This window comes from Anser anser (assembly GCF_964211835.1).
Source record: "Anser anser genome assembly, chromosome: 1".
NCBI classification, from domain to species: domain Eukaryota; kingdom Metazoa; phylum Chordata; class Aves; order Anseriformes; family Anatidae; genus Anser; species Anser anser.
In genome coordinates, this window is record NC_139720.1 from 30,893,369 (window position 1) to 30,912,903 (window position 19,535).

The following is a 19,535-nucleotide window of genomic DNA, read 5'->3' on the forward strand; positions in this document are numbered from 1 at the left end:
AACTATTTGAGAGTGTCCAAAGGAGAGCTACAAAGATGGTGAAAGATCTAGAGGGCAAGATACATGAGGAGTGGCTGAAGTCACTTGGACTGTTCAGTCCAGAGAAGAGACTGAGAGGAGATCTCATTGCAGGAACAGAGGGGGAAAGGGCCAGTGATACGACCTGAGGAAAAGGCATGAAGCTGTGTCAGGAGAGGTTCAGATTGAATATTAGGAAAAGGTTTTTCACTGAGAGGGTAACTGGCCACTGGAACAGGCCCGCAGGGAAGTGGTCACAGCACCAACCTGCTGGAGTTCAAGAACAGTTTTGACAATGACCTTAGACACATAGTTTATGTAGTTCTGTGTGGAGCCATGAGTTGGACTTGATGTGGGACCTTGTGGATCCCTTCCAACTCACAGGATATTCCATGATTCTAAATTCTATGATTCTAGGATAAAATATCTTTGCTTTTCATCTTTATTGTCTGACAGCTTGATCTTTTAATCTTTGCCCAGACTTGGAGCTTCAACCTGTTCTGTGTACCATGGTTAGGAGACATGAGTTGAAAACCAGGAAAAGAGGAAAAGGTGAGCTGAAACAAGTTGGACAGGTGAAGTGTTTGTTTTCTTATTCTAATTATAGTTTTACACAATGCATTTTTATATAATTATTTGCAGCCGTTCTTTGCAACTTTACAGTTATAATTCTTTGCAGATAATGGTGCATGTTTTCCATCTTGTCTGAAGACAAATTAATTCACAACTGTGGTGGTTTTACTTAGGTGGGCAGCAAAGCTCCACTACAGCCACTCTCTCGCTCCCCCTCCTCAAAGGGGAAGAGGGAGAAAATATGATGCAAAGGGCACAAGGGTTGAGATCTCACCACCATCTGAATGAAGAAAATCCTTCTAATCTCTAAATCTCCCCTCTTTTAGTTTAAAACTATTCCCGCTTGTCCTATCATAATCTACCCAAGTAAAGAGTCCTTCTCCATCCTTTTTATAAGACCCCTTTAAGTATTGAAAGGCTGTGATGAGGTCACCCCAGAGCCTTCTCTTCTGTAGGCTGAACAGCCCCAGCTCTCTCAGCCTATCTTCATAGGAGAGGTGCTTCAATCCTCTGATCATCTTTGTGGCCCTCCTCTGGACCCACTCTAACAGCTCCACATCCTTCTTGTGCTGGGGGTTCCAGACCTGGAAACAAATGCTTATACTGTATACAAATAAGAGGGGAAAGAAAATACTGAATTGCAAAACTAAGCTTTGAAAGAGACACTAAGTTGCTGCCTTTACCCTGATTTGTAGCTGTAGGAGCATTACAGAAGGGGAGAATATTGTGCGTTGATGATATGTGGAGGTCTGGTGCCAGGAAGACAAAAAGCAGCCAAACAAAAGTCTCTTTTGTTTAATGTATGCCACCAAAGTTCTTTCCACAATGTCTTTCTCTGACATTGGAATTTTCTTTGGAAAACCATATAAAAGGAGGTAAAAGCAGAATGACTACATAATATTAAAAGTCACCTCTATAGGATGAGAAATATCTGTGCCCCAGTATACATATTATTAAAAATAAAACATCTCCAGTACTACTTTGAAGTGATTGGGACTGAGGAATCTGTTTCTCTGGTTACATCACCAGCAAAAGCAACAGAGTACTTGGTACGCACATTTCTTCTTGAAGGTTTTATTGAACCTTTTCAAGTCAGTGAGGACTCTTATGACTTCATTTAATTTGACATCACCTACATTTGGGGCTGACAGAATACATATAGCAAAGCATGCTGTGATATTTTTTGTTCGATACTCACCCCGTCCCTTATTCTTTAAAATATTACGATTTAGGGCTGAAGCTTCCAACCCCTTTGGAGCTGTGATCTGAATTATCACTCAGAGGAAAAAAAAAAAAAAAAAAAGCTTGTGACCTTCATCCCCTCAATTTCAGTGAACAAATTAAAAATATATATCATTTCTATTTTTTTCCTATTACTTCATAATTCTCACAATTTTCAAGGTATAATTTTTCTGTTCTATATTTTACTTTTCTGGATGTGTACTGCAATTATGGACTAATTAGATATTAAAACCAATTATTAGAAATAGTTTTGATAGAAAATAATATAAATGTTGTAAGTAGGACACTGGTAATTGCCAGGCAAAGGTAAACCATTTAATTACAATTGCTAAACTTAATATACCTGATGTACAAGCAAAGTTCTTCAGCGATGAAATGGGTCAAATATCTTTTTGCAGGTAAATCATTTGACAATCCACCTCTAGGCCAATGAAGATGTCCATGTTATATTAATGATTCATTCAGTATCTCAATATTCATTCTATACAACCTACATTCTTTAAATCTTTCTCAGAAATAAAAAATGATTACATGGTCTAATAATTTCACCAACTATACATACCAAACATAGACATACTTTCATCTTCTACAGTAAAAATGTAATCCATCAGACTCAGAGACTCCATTGTGAATTTGTTATATTCAGCCTTTTGGACATGGGGCAATAGCTTGCTTATTACCTTCAGACACTGAGCCATATTTTATTTCAAGATCTGTAAACTAAAGACAGTTTTTTAATCCAGATGTTTTTGATTGCATAGTCCTAAAATCAAGGTTTCCTACAGATATTTGGTTCATATTGCTTGCAGCTATAATCATCATATGTCACTAAAACACAACATCCATTTATCAGAGATAGGCCAAGGAGCGGGCACAGTCAGGGCATGTCAACTCCAAAGGGTGTTGGGTCAGAACTTCCCGTGGCTGTTGCAGAAAGAGACCAGACTCAGACTCTCTCTAGCAAAAGAGTCAATCATTGTTACGCAGGGCTTTCCTGTTTCATATTTTAGTGATATACACACTCTCATGCTTATTGTTACTCTGACTTGCTGTCTTCAAGATTTTTCCTTCCCATTTAAAGTTCACAGAGCATTCTCCCTAATCTCTGTTCCTCTATACATGTGTGTTTTCCTACTGCAATAGTAAAAAAGATTATTTGTGAAGAAGTACAGGAGAAGGTGGGAGAAGTATCAAATCAGTACCCCACATTTACACCAACTCTGAGTGGATTTTCTTGTGGAAAGTTTATTTCACTAGTGGATGTTCCAGATTAACTGTTTGGATTCACTGTGAATTTGCTCAATGAAAAGGAAGAATCTTAGAGTTTCTAAGCAAAGTCAAAATTTATGTTCTCTTCTCCCCATTGCATTCCTGAGAAAAATGTAAATTGAGGGTAAATTTAGATTAGATATAAGGAAGAAATTCTTCACTCAGATGGTGGTGAGGCAATGTAACAGGCTGCCCAGAGAAGCTGTGGATGCCCCATCCCTGGAAGGGTTCAAGGCCAGGCTGGATGGCACTTTGAGCAATGTGTTCTAGTGAAAGGTGTCCCTGCCCAAGTAAGGAGGATTGGAATTAGATGATCATAATAGCCCCTTCCAAACCAAACTATTCATCATTCTATGATTCTATGAGGTCCTTGGTTTTCCAGGTTCAACATTCAAATGTGAGTCCCAGATTTGATTTACAGCTCTAGAGCCTTACTGGATGCTCTTTCTTCAGCCTCAAGAGACTTATGAAGGGATGTGAGAGAACCTCCATTCCTCTGTTTTCACCTTCCTCCTGAATGTTCTGGGGAGAGTGGGGTGTGAAAGAATATATGTGTAGATATAGCTATATGGGGATTCATGGAATTTAGGAGACCCCCTTTATGGAATTTAAGGAATTAGGGGAATTTAGAGAATTAGAGATCAAGAATTAGAGTGAAATTTAGGGAATTGGAGATTGCTGTGTTGAGACTTTCTAGAAGAATGATGTCAGGACAGTTTTAAACTTTAAAACAAAGCTTCATTATATTGACATTTGTTAACAACGCACAATTTATGTTAAATTGTTTCTTATCCTTCATCAAACATTATCACTACATATTCAAAGCTGTCAATCCTTATCATACCCTAAATTGTCTGTAATCATACAGTACCACAGAGCTAATGTGGTGTAGTTATGTGTAGTCTTGGTCACCAAAATTAAGATGGCCAGGTTTGAGATCTCATCAAAGCAGGAACCAAATGTCTTCCAGCTTCCCCATTTTCCTCACTCAACACAATGTTTATATATTTCCCTACTCTGAATAGGATTATCTCAGGTGTCCTTGGCTTTGGTTGTACTAGTTATCTTTCTTGCAAATGCAGTAGCATGTCCTATATGTTTGCAGTCTGTTGTGCTTACCTTGCTCTTTGTCCATTTCACAAATTCTGTCAAATGGCTTTCTGATTACGTGTTTTCCTATGACTCCTATGTGCAACTACACAAGCAATCATGTGCCCCTTTGCTTGTTTCATTATTACCTTTTCTAAAATCTTTATATATTGTATCTGCCTATGTGGTAGCAATGTTACAAAATCTCATAGAATTATAGAATCATAGAATGGTTTGGGTTGGAAGGGACCTTAAAGATCAAACAATTCCATCCCCTCACCCTCTCCCCCATTGTTATTCCAACAATACATAGCAGTATTATGGTTTGCATTATTTTGTATGCTTATACTTGGGTTAAATGTGAGCTAGTATTAATTCCTTTGCTAATTAGTGCATTTGTAACTTATAGGTGCCATAGGCCTCTGTTTTGCTTGGAAATGGTTCCAAATGACCTGTATATATATGAACATAATTGAACAGTCTCACACTTAGAAGGGATGGCTTCTCATACCTATTACTGTAATTTAAACACACACACACACACACACACACAAAAGCATACACAAAAAAAAAATCCAAAAAAAGTATAAAGAAAAACAACAACAAAACAGCTCCCAACAAGCAAATAAAAGAAACACACCACCACAACCCCACAACCCTCCCTTCCTTCCCAGCCCCATACCAAAACAAAACAAAATGAAACAAAACAACAACAACAAAAAACTTTGACTTCTAGTTCTTGCGTCACTTTGTGTCTGTTCCGTATACCTCTGTTTACCATGACTTGCTAAGAAAGCAGAAGTCCATTCACAACACATCTCTGTATGGCAGCTTTTTGAAAGAAACTATCATAGTCATGAATTCTGGAACTGTTCTCCTTTCTATTCAAGATGCCTAAGACTCAAAATGATCAAAATATCAGAGAACCACATGTTGTTCTTATTTTACAATGTCATTGCAGTAGTGAAGAATTAGTCAACTTGTATTTAATTACTAATATGGTAGAATGGAAATTAATGTAAATAAAATGTCTTTGCAATATTTATATAACTAAGCACAACAAAAGGCAAAGCTAGAAACATTCTGAGTGTGAGAAGGAAAACAAAGTTTTATCAGCACGTAACAGTAAATTCAGGTGAAGAGGTAATTTTAATGCAATATTTTTAAAGAAAACTACAAGTCTCTCTGGTAAACTCTACTAGCCAATTACCCCGGTAATGTTTTTCTGAATCAATAAGCTTTCACAAGAACCATTTCCTCACCCTTACTACCCACAGTTTCTGCTATTTAAATTACACATATTAAAATCAATTTATATATCTGTTATCAACATTGATCTTTAAAGACAAAAAAAATAGTTTTGTTTTTATCTTTTGTTTCATATTGATTTAAATTTTCTACAACTGAGGCAGCAAAGAGCAAAAAAAGAATCAATTTTTGTTTAATTTCATTTAAAGTAATTGTCTTTTAAAGTCATATTCTTGTTGTTGCATCATGAGAATCTTTGTCTGCCAACACAGGATATTTCAAGTCTTTTTAATTATGATTTTGTTTTCCTGCAACTGTTAGATTTAATTACATATTCCTTTTTGTAAAATTTAAATAGAGGGCCAAATTTGAACTGACAATGCCTCTTTGATTCCTGGTCTCAAATGGGGGACATTTCATTTGTTATGAAGTCAAAATTAGAAATGAACTACAGCTTAAATGATGGAAACTAAAATTAATGGAAAAAAAAATACCTAGGTAACATTTCATTTATACCCACATTACCTTGCTTTTCTACATTTTGTTACATCTAACCTGCATAAAAAATATTATTATTATTATTAATTATTATTATTATTTAAGGCAGATGGATAAAAGAAAGGCCACAGGCAATGATTTGTTATTCTTCCAATTTCAAATATTAACTCACTGCAACAAGAGGAAAGGTCTATTTGTGTTTAAAGTTAAAATCTACTTCAATTCATCAGTTTTTGTAAAACTGTGTCTGTATTCTTGAACAAAACCATTACATAAGTACACTTTTTCTTTACAAGAGAAGTAGCTCAGTCCTAATATATCCTGAACAAATGTAAGGAAAATTGAGAGACCAAACCATTATCTGAGTGAAGGCCAGAATTACGATCTAAGGTCGTTACAGCAGATCTATCTCTTTCTCGATTTTTTTCTGTCTTTTATTCATGTGGCCTTTATGTCTTCACTAGAAACTGTTATTCACCATTGTCAGAACAGAGATAGAAAAGCAAACTTTTTCACCAATTCCATTAAAAACATACCCTGCTGTCCCTTTTGCTTTCTAGGAATAAAAAATATCTAGAAGGAGTCAAACACCCATTTGCCAGGAAAGGGTAAGCTGTAATTTCACTCTGCATCAACCAAAGCCAAGGGGTTCTCAGAAGACTGCCTGAAGATAGATCTCATCTACATGATAAATACCAAAACAGCAACAGAGCAAACAAAAACTATAATGACCTTTCTAACATGAAAAGATCTGAGTGAAAGATTATCTAGAATCTCTATATATGGAGTTTAGGACAGCATGATTTCCTGTAAAGAACAAAACTCCATGAATATCCAAATGCTGTTTGGACATTGACTGACCAAGTGACCATATGATTGACCACATCCTTTTGCAAAAGTGCAGAACTTTTCAAATCTTACTAATTGGATCAAAGGTAAAGCTGGTACCAAAATACACACTTCAAAGCAGAAGGGGAAAGAATCAAGAAAGTACAATACACAGGGTTTATTCTTTCCTCCACATATCATATGCTGTACCATTAAAAATATAATGACAGTAAAAACCTCAAAAATTAACACATTCTTAAAAATATCGTGTTATAATATTATCATAGTCCCTTTAAAAATTCCTCTGTTAGACTAGAGGTATCTGGCTTATATCCTCTTTTATTCTCCATGTTCAGTATTTGAAACAAATGCCAATTAGATTTAATAAAAAAACTCTATATTCACTGCCTATTTTCTGTTATAATTTGAAAGTTGTAGAATCCTTGATTGTCTACCAATTCTGTTTATTTTATTATTCTTTCAGTTCTTGAATTCACCTCAGTCAACATAAATTTTGCAAATACAAATACTGCAGTATACTAAGTACTACATTCTAAAAAGCCTTCAGGTTTCTCTGCCTAATTCTGATTAAGCTGAAGTGTTTCACAGCTGTTCTTTCATTTAGATTGAATAATGCTTTTTGGCATAAATTTTGTTTGAGTAAAAACTGTATATTTCTCTTAAGACACTTTGGAAATTTGTGAAGTTGTCTCATTCAAGCAAAAATGTATAATAGACATTATTATTATTATTATTATTATTATTTACATAAAACATGAACAATGAGGTAAGTGAAGGATATGGGCAAAGCAGGCTGGTAATGTGGACAGGGTATTCTCTCCTGCAAATATCATTGATTATTTATTTGGTATAAGATATTTCTTCACTGACAACATCAGAAATATTTCAGTTAGCACATTTTCTCCTGCCTATTTTTGCTCTCACTTTCTTCTAAGCTGAGGACTACTACGCTGAAAATGAGAAAGTCTGTGATGTGATTACAAGGTTAGAGAAATGTTTGGAAGAGCCACCATGTAACACCTCTAAATCCTGAAGGCAGCTATCTATGCCTAGCAAATCATGAGTTTCCTGGAGACAGTGAATTTCTTTTGCTTGATTAATGGTGTTTGATCATGACCCAGACATAATCAGAACTTGCCAACATCATAAGCTAAACTATTTGTCCTCTGATTATAACTGTTTCAAGAATTCTTGAACACTGTTGAGTTTAAAGTGGCATAAGAAAATCTTAAAGAGAAATTTAAGCCCTGTTTAACATTTAATATGGTCTAAAAAGGTGTTCTGAAGTATTCAGAATCACACACTTGCAGATTTAAGTTAGTCTGAGGGGTACCACAGTCCTTGATTTGCATGACACAGAACAAGAACATAGCACTATACTGATGAGCTTGACAAAAAGCAGCACAAATTTGGGCATTTCACTTTTTCAGATTCTCTAAGAATTAGGAAAAGGCACATGCCCTATAGATGAGTTATACACCCCCTACACACAGATATAAGATTTTTGAAATTTGCTGTATTTTAGAAACAAATAAGACATTGAATAATCAAAATGTATTTTTTTTTTTTTCTCCCTACAGAATGCCTAAGAGAAGAACTTGTGGTAATGTGGAAAGGAACTTGCGTCCTCACCACAGGAACATTTGTTTAATGACTTTCATTTACATAGAAATATGCACATATGTAGGAACAATTCAGAAATTCAGCAAACAGCTTGTGATTTCAAGAAACTGTTGACAGTGCTAACAATTTGCAGTGGTGAAATGCCTTCTGAGTAGTTTACATTATTATTTGTTTGCATAATTGTCATAGTGAATCATTGCTTACCCACTGTTCTCCTATTTTCTACAGTGGTCATTTCCTCACTTTTATTCAGTCACAGGCAGCCTTTTACTTTATAAGTCAGAAATAAGTGTTTTTAAAAGGTTATTATTAGATGCTATAAGAATTTAGAACAAATACTGTTAAACTTGCAAGTTTAAGCAGAAGTAGAAGATATTTGTGCCTGGGTGGGAAAATCTTGGCACTTATGCTCAGTCCTTCTTCCCCCAGAGACACATTAGTGCTGTGATGGCTGACACTGCAGTGCGCAAAGGGACTCAGCTCCAGAAGTACTGGTGCAGTGCTATGGTGATAAAGCCAACATTCATTACTGTCACATGGGAAACAGGCATTTACAAAAGGGCTCCACAGTCAGCTGTACTTAAAGCAGCCAACAGAAAATACCAAAACTCTTCAACGGAAGCACCGTCTTGCTCTTGGACCTGGACACCTTTACAGAAGCTAGCATGAAGCACCTCCTTGAAAGCAGCGTTCAGTAGAAGAAATGAATTTCCATACTTAGGAAAAAAGTGCTTTCCATACTTAGCTGCTTAAATGGATTTTTGATAATGACAATTGCACACTTTCTCTTCTTGTTCCAGATTATTGTGTTGATGATTTCATCGCAATAATTATATGCCTCCTAGGAGTTAAGATACCTGGGGTTCACTTGCTTCTCCAGTCAGAGAGGATTCAAAAGCACTCTTCCCATTTCTTAAAGCATGTAATTTCCAATTATTAAGCTTTGTATCCATGTTGGAATCCATTGCCTGGTATGCCTTCCTGGCAGTGGGAGCTTACATTTTGTTCTGTCTTTTCTCTATCTCTTTTGCAGCTGGAGGAGAAAGGAGGAGGAAATGGTTGGCCACCTTTTACAGTTCTTCAGGATACTAGAAAATCAGTGAGCACAAAGGCCAATATGAGTTTGTAGGGAAGGGGAACTCACCACATCCTGCTCCCCGATGCATTTATTCTTTTTATGTTAGAAATAAACCCAGGAGAAAAGACTACATCCCAGCTAAAATGTTAAAACTTTAAAAGTAAACTAGTATGTTCTAAAATATCAGCTAGCTACACTACAAAGAAAGGATGGGTTTTATTTTGTATAATAGTAATGAACTATAATTATTATTACCTATAATATAGCTACAGCAGGCAGTAATAATGAAAAAAGGTTGTTTGACCTTCTTTAAGAAGGGAACTGCTGGTCAAAATGAAGTGGCAAGGAAATATTGAGCAGACTAACAAGACAGTTTGCAATAGAAACAAAAATGTAATTTTCCTTATAATTGCCCTGTTGTCTAGACACAGTACACCCATAACCATGAGTTTGGTACATTTGTTTCTACAAAATGGAACATATCTTCAGCTGTTCAAATGAACTTTATGATGTGCTATTGATCAAAATGCCCACAACAATATTAGTGAGGGATAATTGCAATTTCTTGAATTCTCTGTGTGTTTCAAGTCTTTAAAATATACATTATGACATCATTATGCCTTGGCATTCTATACTAGACCTGTGTTAATGATATTGTTTACTACAGTTTTTATGGTAATAATCACACAGCTTGATTTCTGAGGGTTTTGAGCCCAGGACACTGTGTGTTAGTGGGATGAAGCCAGGGATTTCTCAGTTCTAAAAGTAGTTTTGTCACTGCTTTCCTATATGACCTCGCAGGATCCGCTTCTTCCCTAGTTAAGTCTTCCCTTCTGTAAAATGCAGTTAATAATCTTTCCCTACCTCACTGAGGTGTCATGAAGCCCCGTTAACATTTGCACAGTGCTTGTAAAACGTAAAGCACCATGAGCTACATGGTGACTTGGCCTATATTGCAAAGCTGGAAAATCTCCTTAGATCGTTACATGTGCTACCAAAAACATGGGCTGGGACAAACAGACACTGGGCTCGGCATGGATGCTTCCTGTCAAATTCTGGCTAAAATCATGTTACAATTTACTGCTTATATTGTTGGAGAGACTATTTTCAGCTGGGAGAGAAAATCTTGGGAGTAAATGTGTCATATAAGTTGATCTGTCTCTGTAATATACATTTCAGACAGATGTGGTAAAAGCAGAAGCAGGACTAAAAAAAAATACAGTCTTTCTGAGCTTCAGCTGAACACTGCAAAATAATGTGAATTCAATCTCTCTTTGAATTTCTCTAGTGATGCACAACATGCACATCACAACCTTTATTTTATTTGTGCTTGTTAAGAAAAACATATATGGCCACATGCCCAGATGGTTTTATTTGTGTGTTATGTTAACGTGGATAAACATTTGAACTACAACAGATAAAAAAGGAAAAAAATAAAAATAAAAATATATAGCCTTATTCAAAATTATGGAAGATTCGTCCTAATGATGCACAAAAGATGATTTTGTGACATTTTCTCTCATCTGTTTTATCTGATTCTCTCTGCTGGTCTGATCTTTCAAACATTGAATAGCTTTAAATAGATCCTTCTGCAACGTGTATGCAAAACTCTTACAGGAAATGCTTTGTGATACTTCATATCACACTGCAGGGAAGAAAAATAAAATCTTTTTAACCTCTAGCATGTAGAATGCAGGGAAGGGGAGAAAACTGTTTTCTCTTTTTCTACAATTTTCAAACTCAAACATAACATTTTTAGATTAAAATATAATTGAAGGGTTTTGTTTTGTTTTGTTTTGTTTTGTTTTGTTTTAATCCAAAGCTATACAGAAGGTGAGATCCAAAAAATTGTACCACATGGAGATAATTCAAGGGACTGTAAAACTGAGCAGTGCTTCACTCTACTTATAATGCCATTCACTAAACAATAACCATCATACGACAGTCATGCATACCTAACAATACATATAAATGTATAGCAGTGCTCATCAGCCTTGAGTACAAAGATGGTCTCCTTCCTCATAGTGTTTTGTGAATGGTGTATGAATACTGCAGAAGTCAGAGACTAAAATTCTGATAAATTCTAAGATGGTCTTGTTTATTCTAATGTGCCATACCTTTCTATATCATCTATACAATAACACAAAGTTAGTTTTTCTGTTTTCTACAGCACCAGTGACACATGGCCTCCAATGTGAAGAAACAGAAGATTTGAATGGAACATTTTATGCACAAAATACTCTGCACAAATCACTGAGTGTTGCTGAAATAAAAGTTTTTTGTAATATACCCTAAATATAATATATTGATTATAATGTACAGGTAACAGCCTCAGAATTTCCACAAAGTATATTTGATAAGATTTAATGAATTCTTGATGACACTGTTATTTCATGGTATTTAAATAAAAACACTTTTACTTAATCAGTGGCAATAAATCTCCAGAAAATAAAACCTAACATATGTAATAATAATAATAATAATAATAAACAAAAACAACAAAAACATACTATACTAGGAAAGCAGAAATGTATAGCTGAAACTAAAGCACTGTTTTATGTGTTTTCTGGCTAAATGAGAATGGAATGACCCCATGACCACTATTTTGCTCAAAAGATAAGCTCATCCTAACACTCTTAATGCACATGTGCATGCATATTTATAGAATTTCCATTGACAATTCAAATTATTCAGGGGAATAAAATAAGGACATGTATATGCACTTGCAGGCTCAGTGAGTAAACTGACTTTTTTGTCATGACCTGAAGGGTTACCTGGTCTGAGGGTGCATCTCCTGGGAACCCTGCTTAAGCATCAGTGGTGGTCATGATGGATGCCATCTGGTTGTGATGTCTGTATCTGGCTCATGGTGGATTTAGGAGAGGCAGATAACAATACAATAGCCAAGGGTCTAGCTGAGTAATTCACTCACCTGACCACAGCACTGGTCAATGTCTGACTCAAGCCAAATCTGGAAGAAACTCACATCTGCAGTTGGTATTTAAATATGACTATTAGTCAGTCTTCTTGTCCCATAAATAGCGAGCAGCCCAAGAGCCCTTTGAACTCTCCTGCACAGCAGTGGGTTGCATACCAAAATCTCCCCTTGAGTAGGGATGCCTCTCAAGTCTACTTGGTAGGCTCACAGACTCCTTACAGTTGAGAAATTCCTTATCCGCAGCAAATACTCAGTAGTAATAGCTTGCTAACCTCTGTAAGCTTCACTAAGATTATAGCTTAGATTGATTGTGTACATACAAATCCTTTAGACATAAACTGTTGACCAAGTCTGGGACTAAGTTTGGCTCCAGCTGCATTAGGCTCTGCTCTGAGAAGGAGTTTAGAATGCAAGGGGCTCCACTCTGAGTCCCACGACTCAACAGGAGGGTCTCTTGACAGTTTGTCTGACACTGTCCTCTCTGCAGTAAATATCCAAGTGTACCTCACCATCTCAAATCTCATTAAGTCGCTGTCTCGTTTATGAGTAAGTGTTAGATCACTACATTATATCAATTAAATATATAGCTGCTTCACTCTTATGAGTGAAGTGTGTATCATTTCTGTCCATGACACGAGGTCACCTTTATGGCTAGCCCCATCATCTTTTTCTCCAAATTAGGGTATAACATCTCAGTATCATGAAGTTCACTGTGCAAATATTAAGATATATCAATATGTCTTCTTTAAACAATTAGGTGCGGTAAATATCCTAGCTATGGCCATAGACATGTCTTAAGGCAATGAGGTCACTCTGTCAGAATCCTACCACACCCTGTCATTGAAGCAAACAGCAGCTGGCCCAGTCACTGCTGGAGGTTTTTTCCCCAGGGTATCTGCGGATTCTGTGTACATGTTGATATAGTCTGTGCTTTAAACATAATGAAAGTCTCATGTGGAAGCATGGAAACATTGATCTGTAAGAATTAATTCCTCCTGTCTTAACATTAGTCAACTTCTTCATTTATGTGATGGAAATACTAACACTACCTATTACCAGATGTTAGATCCTTTGACAACTTCTCATGTGATAAAGTGCTATAAAGATAAGGTCCGTTCTTAAAAACACTGAAAATAAACCAAAAGGACACCAAGTGTAGGCCAGGAAAGTGTCTTCATAATTAACTGGGCCTTTGAAGCAATTTGACAAACAACAAACACTGAAGCTACTCACTGTATATTGTACTCACTCCCGTTTTTCTTTTTTGCCCAAAGAATGTCTTTGTGCCCATAAAAAAAAAAAAAAAAAAAAAAAAAAAAAAAGCACTTATTTTAGCACCATGAGACCTGTTGTTTTATATGAATATCAGGCATCAGATGAGTGGACTTAAGGAAATGTTTTGCTGTTTTAGAATCATTGCTTTGCATCAAAGGAAAAGGTTTATTTCCAACTTTCTGAATATCTATCTCATCAGCTTTGATAAACCAGCCACTTGAAAAAGCCATGTATCTTGATTGTTATTGCTTAAAAGGGCTCAAAGGCATTAGTATTATGCATTTTTCAAACTTCTTATTTGCAAAGGTTTTAACAGGACACTATTTGTTACAAGCCTTTAAACAACGTAGTTATTAGCTTGTCAGGCATGTATTATTAGCAAGAAAATGCATATAAAATACTCTAATTGAGAATTAAAAAGGGCTTTCTTTTTCCATTTTTAGGCATTTTGCAATCACTGTCTGCTGGGAAAGGTATTTTTTGTGGTTTCCTTGGTTGTTCGGTGTTTGAGAACAAAGCCTTCACTTGCCATGCACCCGGAGCTCCCTCTAGTGACTCTGCAAGCAGAGTGAAACTTCATCGTGACACCTCGGTAACCAAACCCTAATGGACAAGTGCAGTCCTAAGGAGTCTACATTTTCAGAAAATGAAGTAATTTTAAATGTGAGATCCAAACTACTATCATGGAATATTAGTTGATTTCAAACGAGTATAGCTTAATAGGTAAAATGTAGTCAGTCTTAACCAGTCTTAACAGAAGTAAAATGTAAGGGAACAGCCTACAGATATAAAAATTAATATAAGATGAAGAAGTCATTAAATTCATGACAGTTAAGAGAGTTGCCTAATACATTTAATAACTTTTATTATGTATTTTTGTGGTTTTGGGTTTTGATTTTTTTTATGTTAATTTATTTTTTTTTCTTTAATTCAGAGAAAGTACTACAATCATCAGCTGAATAAAGGTTAAATTTTTACAGGTTAGAAGTACCTGACTATGTTCCCAAATGTTTTCAGTAACAGGGAATAACTTTCTGATTTACTATACCTGTCCTCCCATTTCTTTTCCTCTTAAATCTGTTGGTTTCTTATACAATCAACATCACTGCTGCTGCATAACTAGAAAAGCTGGAAATAGCTCCCAGGAGATCCATTGCGCTAGATTTGAAACTCTTGCACAGCCTGCCAGTTCTAATTCACAGACTGGAATTCATGATTAATCCTCAACCAACCTCAAAGTACATCAGTTTTGTTTATTTATTACTAATTTTTGTAATTTTGAAAATTGCAACATGTTTTTAAAAGCAATGAATTATTCACATTTCAGAATTAGGACCTGGCATAGCAAACTTTCATTCCATTGATTAATCCTTAATCATGGCAGAAGTCCCACTAGAGCAGTAAAAGGAACAAGCACACAACTGACAGTTGTGAGATGAGGCTCTCAGTTCCATCTGGAAATGTGGTCCTCCAGGAAGAACTGATTCTTGCAGCTGAATCCATGCTGACAGAGCCAGGGGGCTTCCTGATGAAGGTAGAAATCTGACTGCATCTACCAAGAGGGTCTTACAATAAAAGGTTTCTAGGGAAGAATTGCACAGTCACCTCCATATGAGTACTGGGCAGCAAACTGGCTTCCATGTAAGAGCATCAGCCTTTCAGAGTAAATTTTTCAATATATCACAGAATCACAGAATCATCTAGGTTGGAAGAGACCTCCAAGATCACCTAGTCCAACCTCTGACCTAACACCAACAAGTCCTCCACTAAACCATGTCACTAAGCTCAACATCTAGATGTCTTTTAAAGACTTCCAGGGATGGTGACTCAACCACTTCCCTGGGCAGCCCATTCCAATGCCTAACATCCTTTCAGTAAAGAAGTTCTTCCTAATAGCCAACCTAAACCTCCCCGGCGCAACTTTAGTCCATTCCCCCTTGTCCTATCAATAGAGACATAGACCAACCCCCACCTCACTGCAGCCTCCTTTAAGGTACCTGTAGAAAGTGATAAGGTCACCCCTGAGCCTCCTCTTCTCCAGGCTAAACAATCCCAGCTCCCTCAGCCGCTCCTCATAAGACTTGTTCTCCAGACCCCTCACCAGCTTCGTTGTCCTTCTCTGGACACGCTTGAGCACCTCGATGTCCTTCCTGTAGTGAGGGGCCCAAAACTGAACACAGTACTCGAGGTGCGGCCTCACCAGAGCCGAGTACAGGGGGACAATCACTTCCCTAGTCCTGCTGGCCACACTGGTTCGGATACAAGCCAGGATGCTGTTGGCCCTCTTGGCCACCTGAACACACTGCTGGCTCATATTCAGCCAACTATCAACCAATATATAAAACACTTCTTCAACACAGCTTACTCAAATAAAGTATTTTGCTAACGGCTTCCAAGTAATAGGCAACTTAACATTAACTTAACTCTAATTTTGTACTTTACATTTGGAAATAAATGACATCCACTGCTGTTCCTGTTCAATCTCATAACAATTCAGTTTAGCCATCTAATGGAGGTCATTGGTTAACAATGTATAAATAACATCCTCAAGGATATATAACATGCTTTAAACTACACTAGAGGGTAATGTCAGGGGAATACCAGTGGTTATTAAGCATAGTAAACTGCCTAGCTAATTGATCAACAGCCTTTCTTATGCATCTCATCTGTTTAATCATTATTTTTCAGCACAGGAGTGGATGAATTATCAAAAATCCTAAATAATCCATGAATATTTCAGAAAGAAAAACCTATTCAAAATCAATCATTTGTAAATCAAAATAGTTCTCCAATGTAGCTCTCTGTGCAACAGACATCCCTGAAAATCGCAGAAAATTGATCCAGGTATACATACAAAGGGTCTCAAGCAGGTTAGATGATGGTTCATAACTTTTAAGTGGTCGTTATTAAAAAAACAGGAAGGAAATTGGACTGTGGACAAACACTAGACCTAAGCCTCATTAACTACAACACACCATAGATTGCATAAAATATACATAGTATAAAATACATGGACATATTGAAGAAGGAGAGCTGTTTCAAACTAGCAGAATGCTGATAGATCCAAAGTAACCTCACAGTCTTGGCTGTTTTCACAGGGAATAGTGGTTGTTGTAACAATTTATCCTGAATTACTTAATTACTTAATTACTTATATATAATAATTACTTAATAACAGCATTATGTGTACCATGTAATCACAGTCTGTGGTAATGGAGGGCCACCACACAGGCTGCTCCAGAAACATTGCAGCAGATATGAATAGTCAGCAGTTTCTTTTGTTTTAAATTGGTAACTTCTCTTTAAGAATGATCATTAGACTGCATGCTGTAGAGACATTTCTCAGTGCTCGTGGCCTTTGAGCCCTTCTCAGGAAAGTCAGGGTGAGATGGTTCATGCCACATGTAGAGAGCGGCAGAAACACTCAAACACGACCTGTTTTAATAAGTGTTGGTGGCAAAGCTGTCTTGGACTTTGCCCTCAGTGGATCTGAAAGAGTCCCGTGCTGGCTGATCTGAAGGGCAGCATAACACTCAAGCTATAGTCTCTCATTTCTTGAGGAGGTTATGAGGCAAAAGAGAATTGTGTGGTAACTTGCTTTTACAGCAATGAAGAACTGATTGGCCATGTTTTAGAGCAGATTTTAGGTTTTGTATTTTTATTGTTTTATTTGTCTTTCTTTTGCATTATTTGTAAAACCTGCCATGAAAATTCAGACGCTTTTTTTTTAAGTAACCAAAACAAATGTCTTCATATAGCCCACAACAGATATTGCTTCATAATTGCATTGTGCTATAAAATACAGCTTATATGAAAGCTAAAGGACATAATAAAATCTTTGCTGACAAACTTAGTAAATGACATAAAATTTGGTGGAACAATAAATAATGAGGAATCCAATCTACTGTTGCAGAATAATGTATTCCCTAGTTAAATGCTTATAAACCACTGAATATTTTAATACAGTCAGCATCGGATCTGGAAGTATCTAGCTGAGAAACTGCTACTGTTTTAGATAGCTGTGATCAAAAACCTAGAGACATCACACCACAGCCTCAATGTGCAGTCTGAATGTAATGGGATCAAAAAGCAATAAGGAGACCTTGCAGGTTAAAAAATGGAACATATCCAGCATGGTGCTGGGGGTGGTTCGGTCCAGCTCACCAAAGTGGATATTGAAAACACAGACCTATATTTCTTGTGCAGGCCCAGCAAAGCAGTCCCAGGGTTCTGGGTTTTCAGGATGCTCACCTCCCACCTCCATCCTTGGAGCCATAGACCTCCCTGCCTGTCACCATCACTTCCTTTCTCTCATTAGAGATGACTGAGCTGTATCTTCCTGTTCAACGTGTCAGAAAAGGTTTCTCTGCCATACCCAAGTTTCCTTCACAAGGAAAGCAATGTCACTTGCTCAGAATCCTGTCTGGAAACTCCCACTTCTATACATATGAGATAGAAGGGAGAAAAAATACTTGTCTCCTCAGCATGCTGCCTGGGCCTTGTCTTGAATAAGATGATCCTGAAACACCAGCACACTTCTGAGAAGTACTGCAGGAAACCAAAAAGTTATCTGGTCCCATACGAAGCCTAGGCAGCTGCACTATCACAATGCTGGTCTTCACACTGAATGGATAAGGAAATAGAAATACAAACAAAAGCTCAAAAAAAAAAAAAAAAAAAAAGACACAGAAATGGCCCAAACAGAAAACCAGCCTTTTGAATGTGAGGACTGAAGATTTCAGCCAGCTTAACAAAGAGGCTGTACAGGCACAGCTAGGTGACTGTCTTACATACAGAAAGACTTTCAAGGATGGGATCCTTTCCCATCTTGCTGAGAAAGTTGTGTGCAGCCCAGAAGAATAGTTGAAAGTCAGACAATTTCAGTTTTGCAGGAAAAAAAAAAATAAAAAAATGAGAGATGTGAGGCAATTTAACATTGTAACAGCTTTACCAAGAGAGCTAGTACGCTCAGTGTGCTTGTACCCTTTAATATTTTTTCATTCTCTGTGTCTGGAATTCATTTGGATTGTCGCAGTGGTCCCCATGGGTGTACGTGTACTTAAGATGTTTCTGTTTCTTTCCTGGCCTGTGAGAAGAGCCAGATTCCCTGCAATACCTCAGAAAGCTGATAATACTGGCATCTGTGCTTTAAGAAAATGTTTGAACCAAGCCCAAGGTCTCCTGGCTCATGACCTGAAATGGTCAAAAAGAACTTTTCTACCAAGGCTGTTTCTCAGACATATTCTCAGTGTAATTTTTACCTTCATCTGAAGTGCCAGACAGGCCACTTTTCCCAGACATGATCCATTTTTTCCACCTCCTCAGAAACACAACAATCTATTTGCCTGGGATGAGAATTGCCCCTTGCTGACCCCCACCAACTTTTTTTCCCATGTGCTTCGGTACCAAGACCCAGACCTGAATTTATTGAACAATAGGAGAAAACGGTATGGTCACACTGCTGATGCCTCTTCTATGCAATCTCTTTGGGGCCAGAATGATGCTCATGCATATTACTGATAGCCCTATCTCTGTGGATTGGTGCCGCACTCAGCATCCCAGCTACTACTTCCTTTCATTGTATGGTATAAACTATTCATAACTCTATAACCTCCAGAATCCCATGGAAATTCAAGAGTGCTCTTGGGGATCTTGAAAAAATTGTCTTATGCTCAGAAATCACAGGACCACAGAATGGCTGGGGATGGAAAGGCCCTCTGGAGCCCATCTGGTCCAATCCCCTGTTCAAGCAGGGACACCCAGAGCAGGCTGCCCAGGACCACGTCCAGGCAGCTTTTGAGGATCTCCAAGGAGGGAGGCTCCACAGTCTCTCTG

The 19,535-nt window shown here is 37.2% G+C and overlaps 1 long non-coding RNA gene across 1 annotated transcript; it reads left to right on the forward strand.

Moving 5' to 3' along the window:
- The first annotated feature begins 546 nt into the window (after positions 1–546).
- Positions 547–9,488, forward strand: LOC310880258. The gene is made up of 3 exons (XR_014571575.1): positions 547–570; positions 8,367–8,389; positions 8,839–9,488. It is a non-coding gene; the product is annotated as an uncharacterized lncRNA (long non-coding RNA).
- The last annotated feature ends 10,047 nt before the right edge of the window (positions 9,489–19,535 follow it).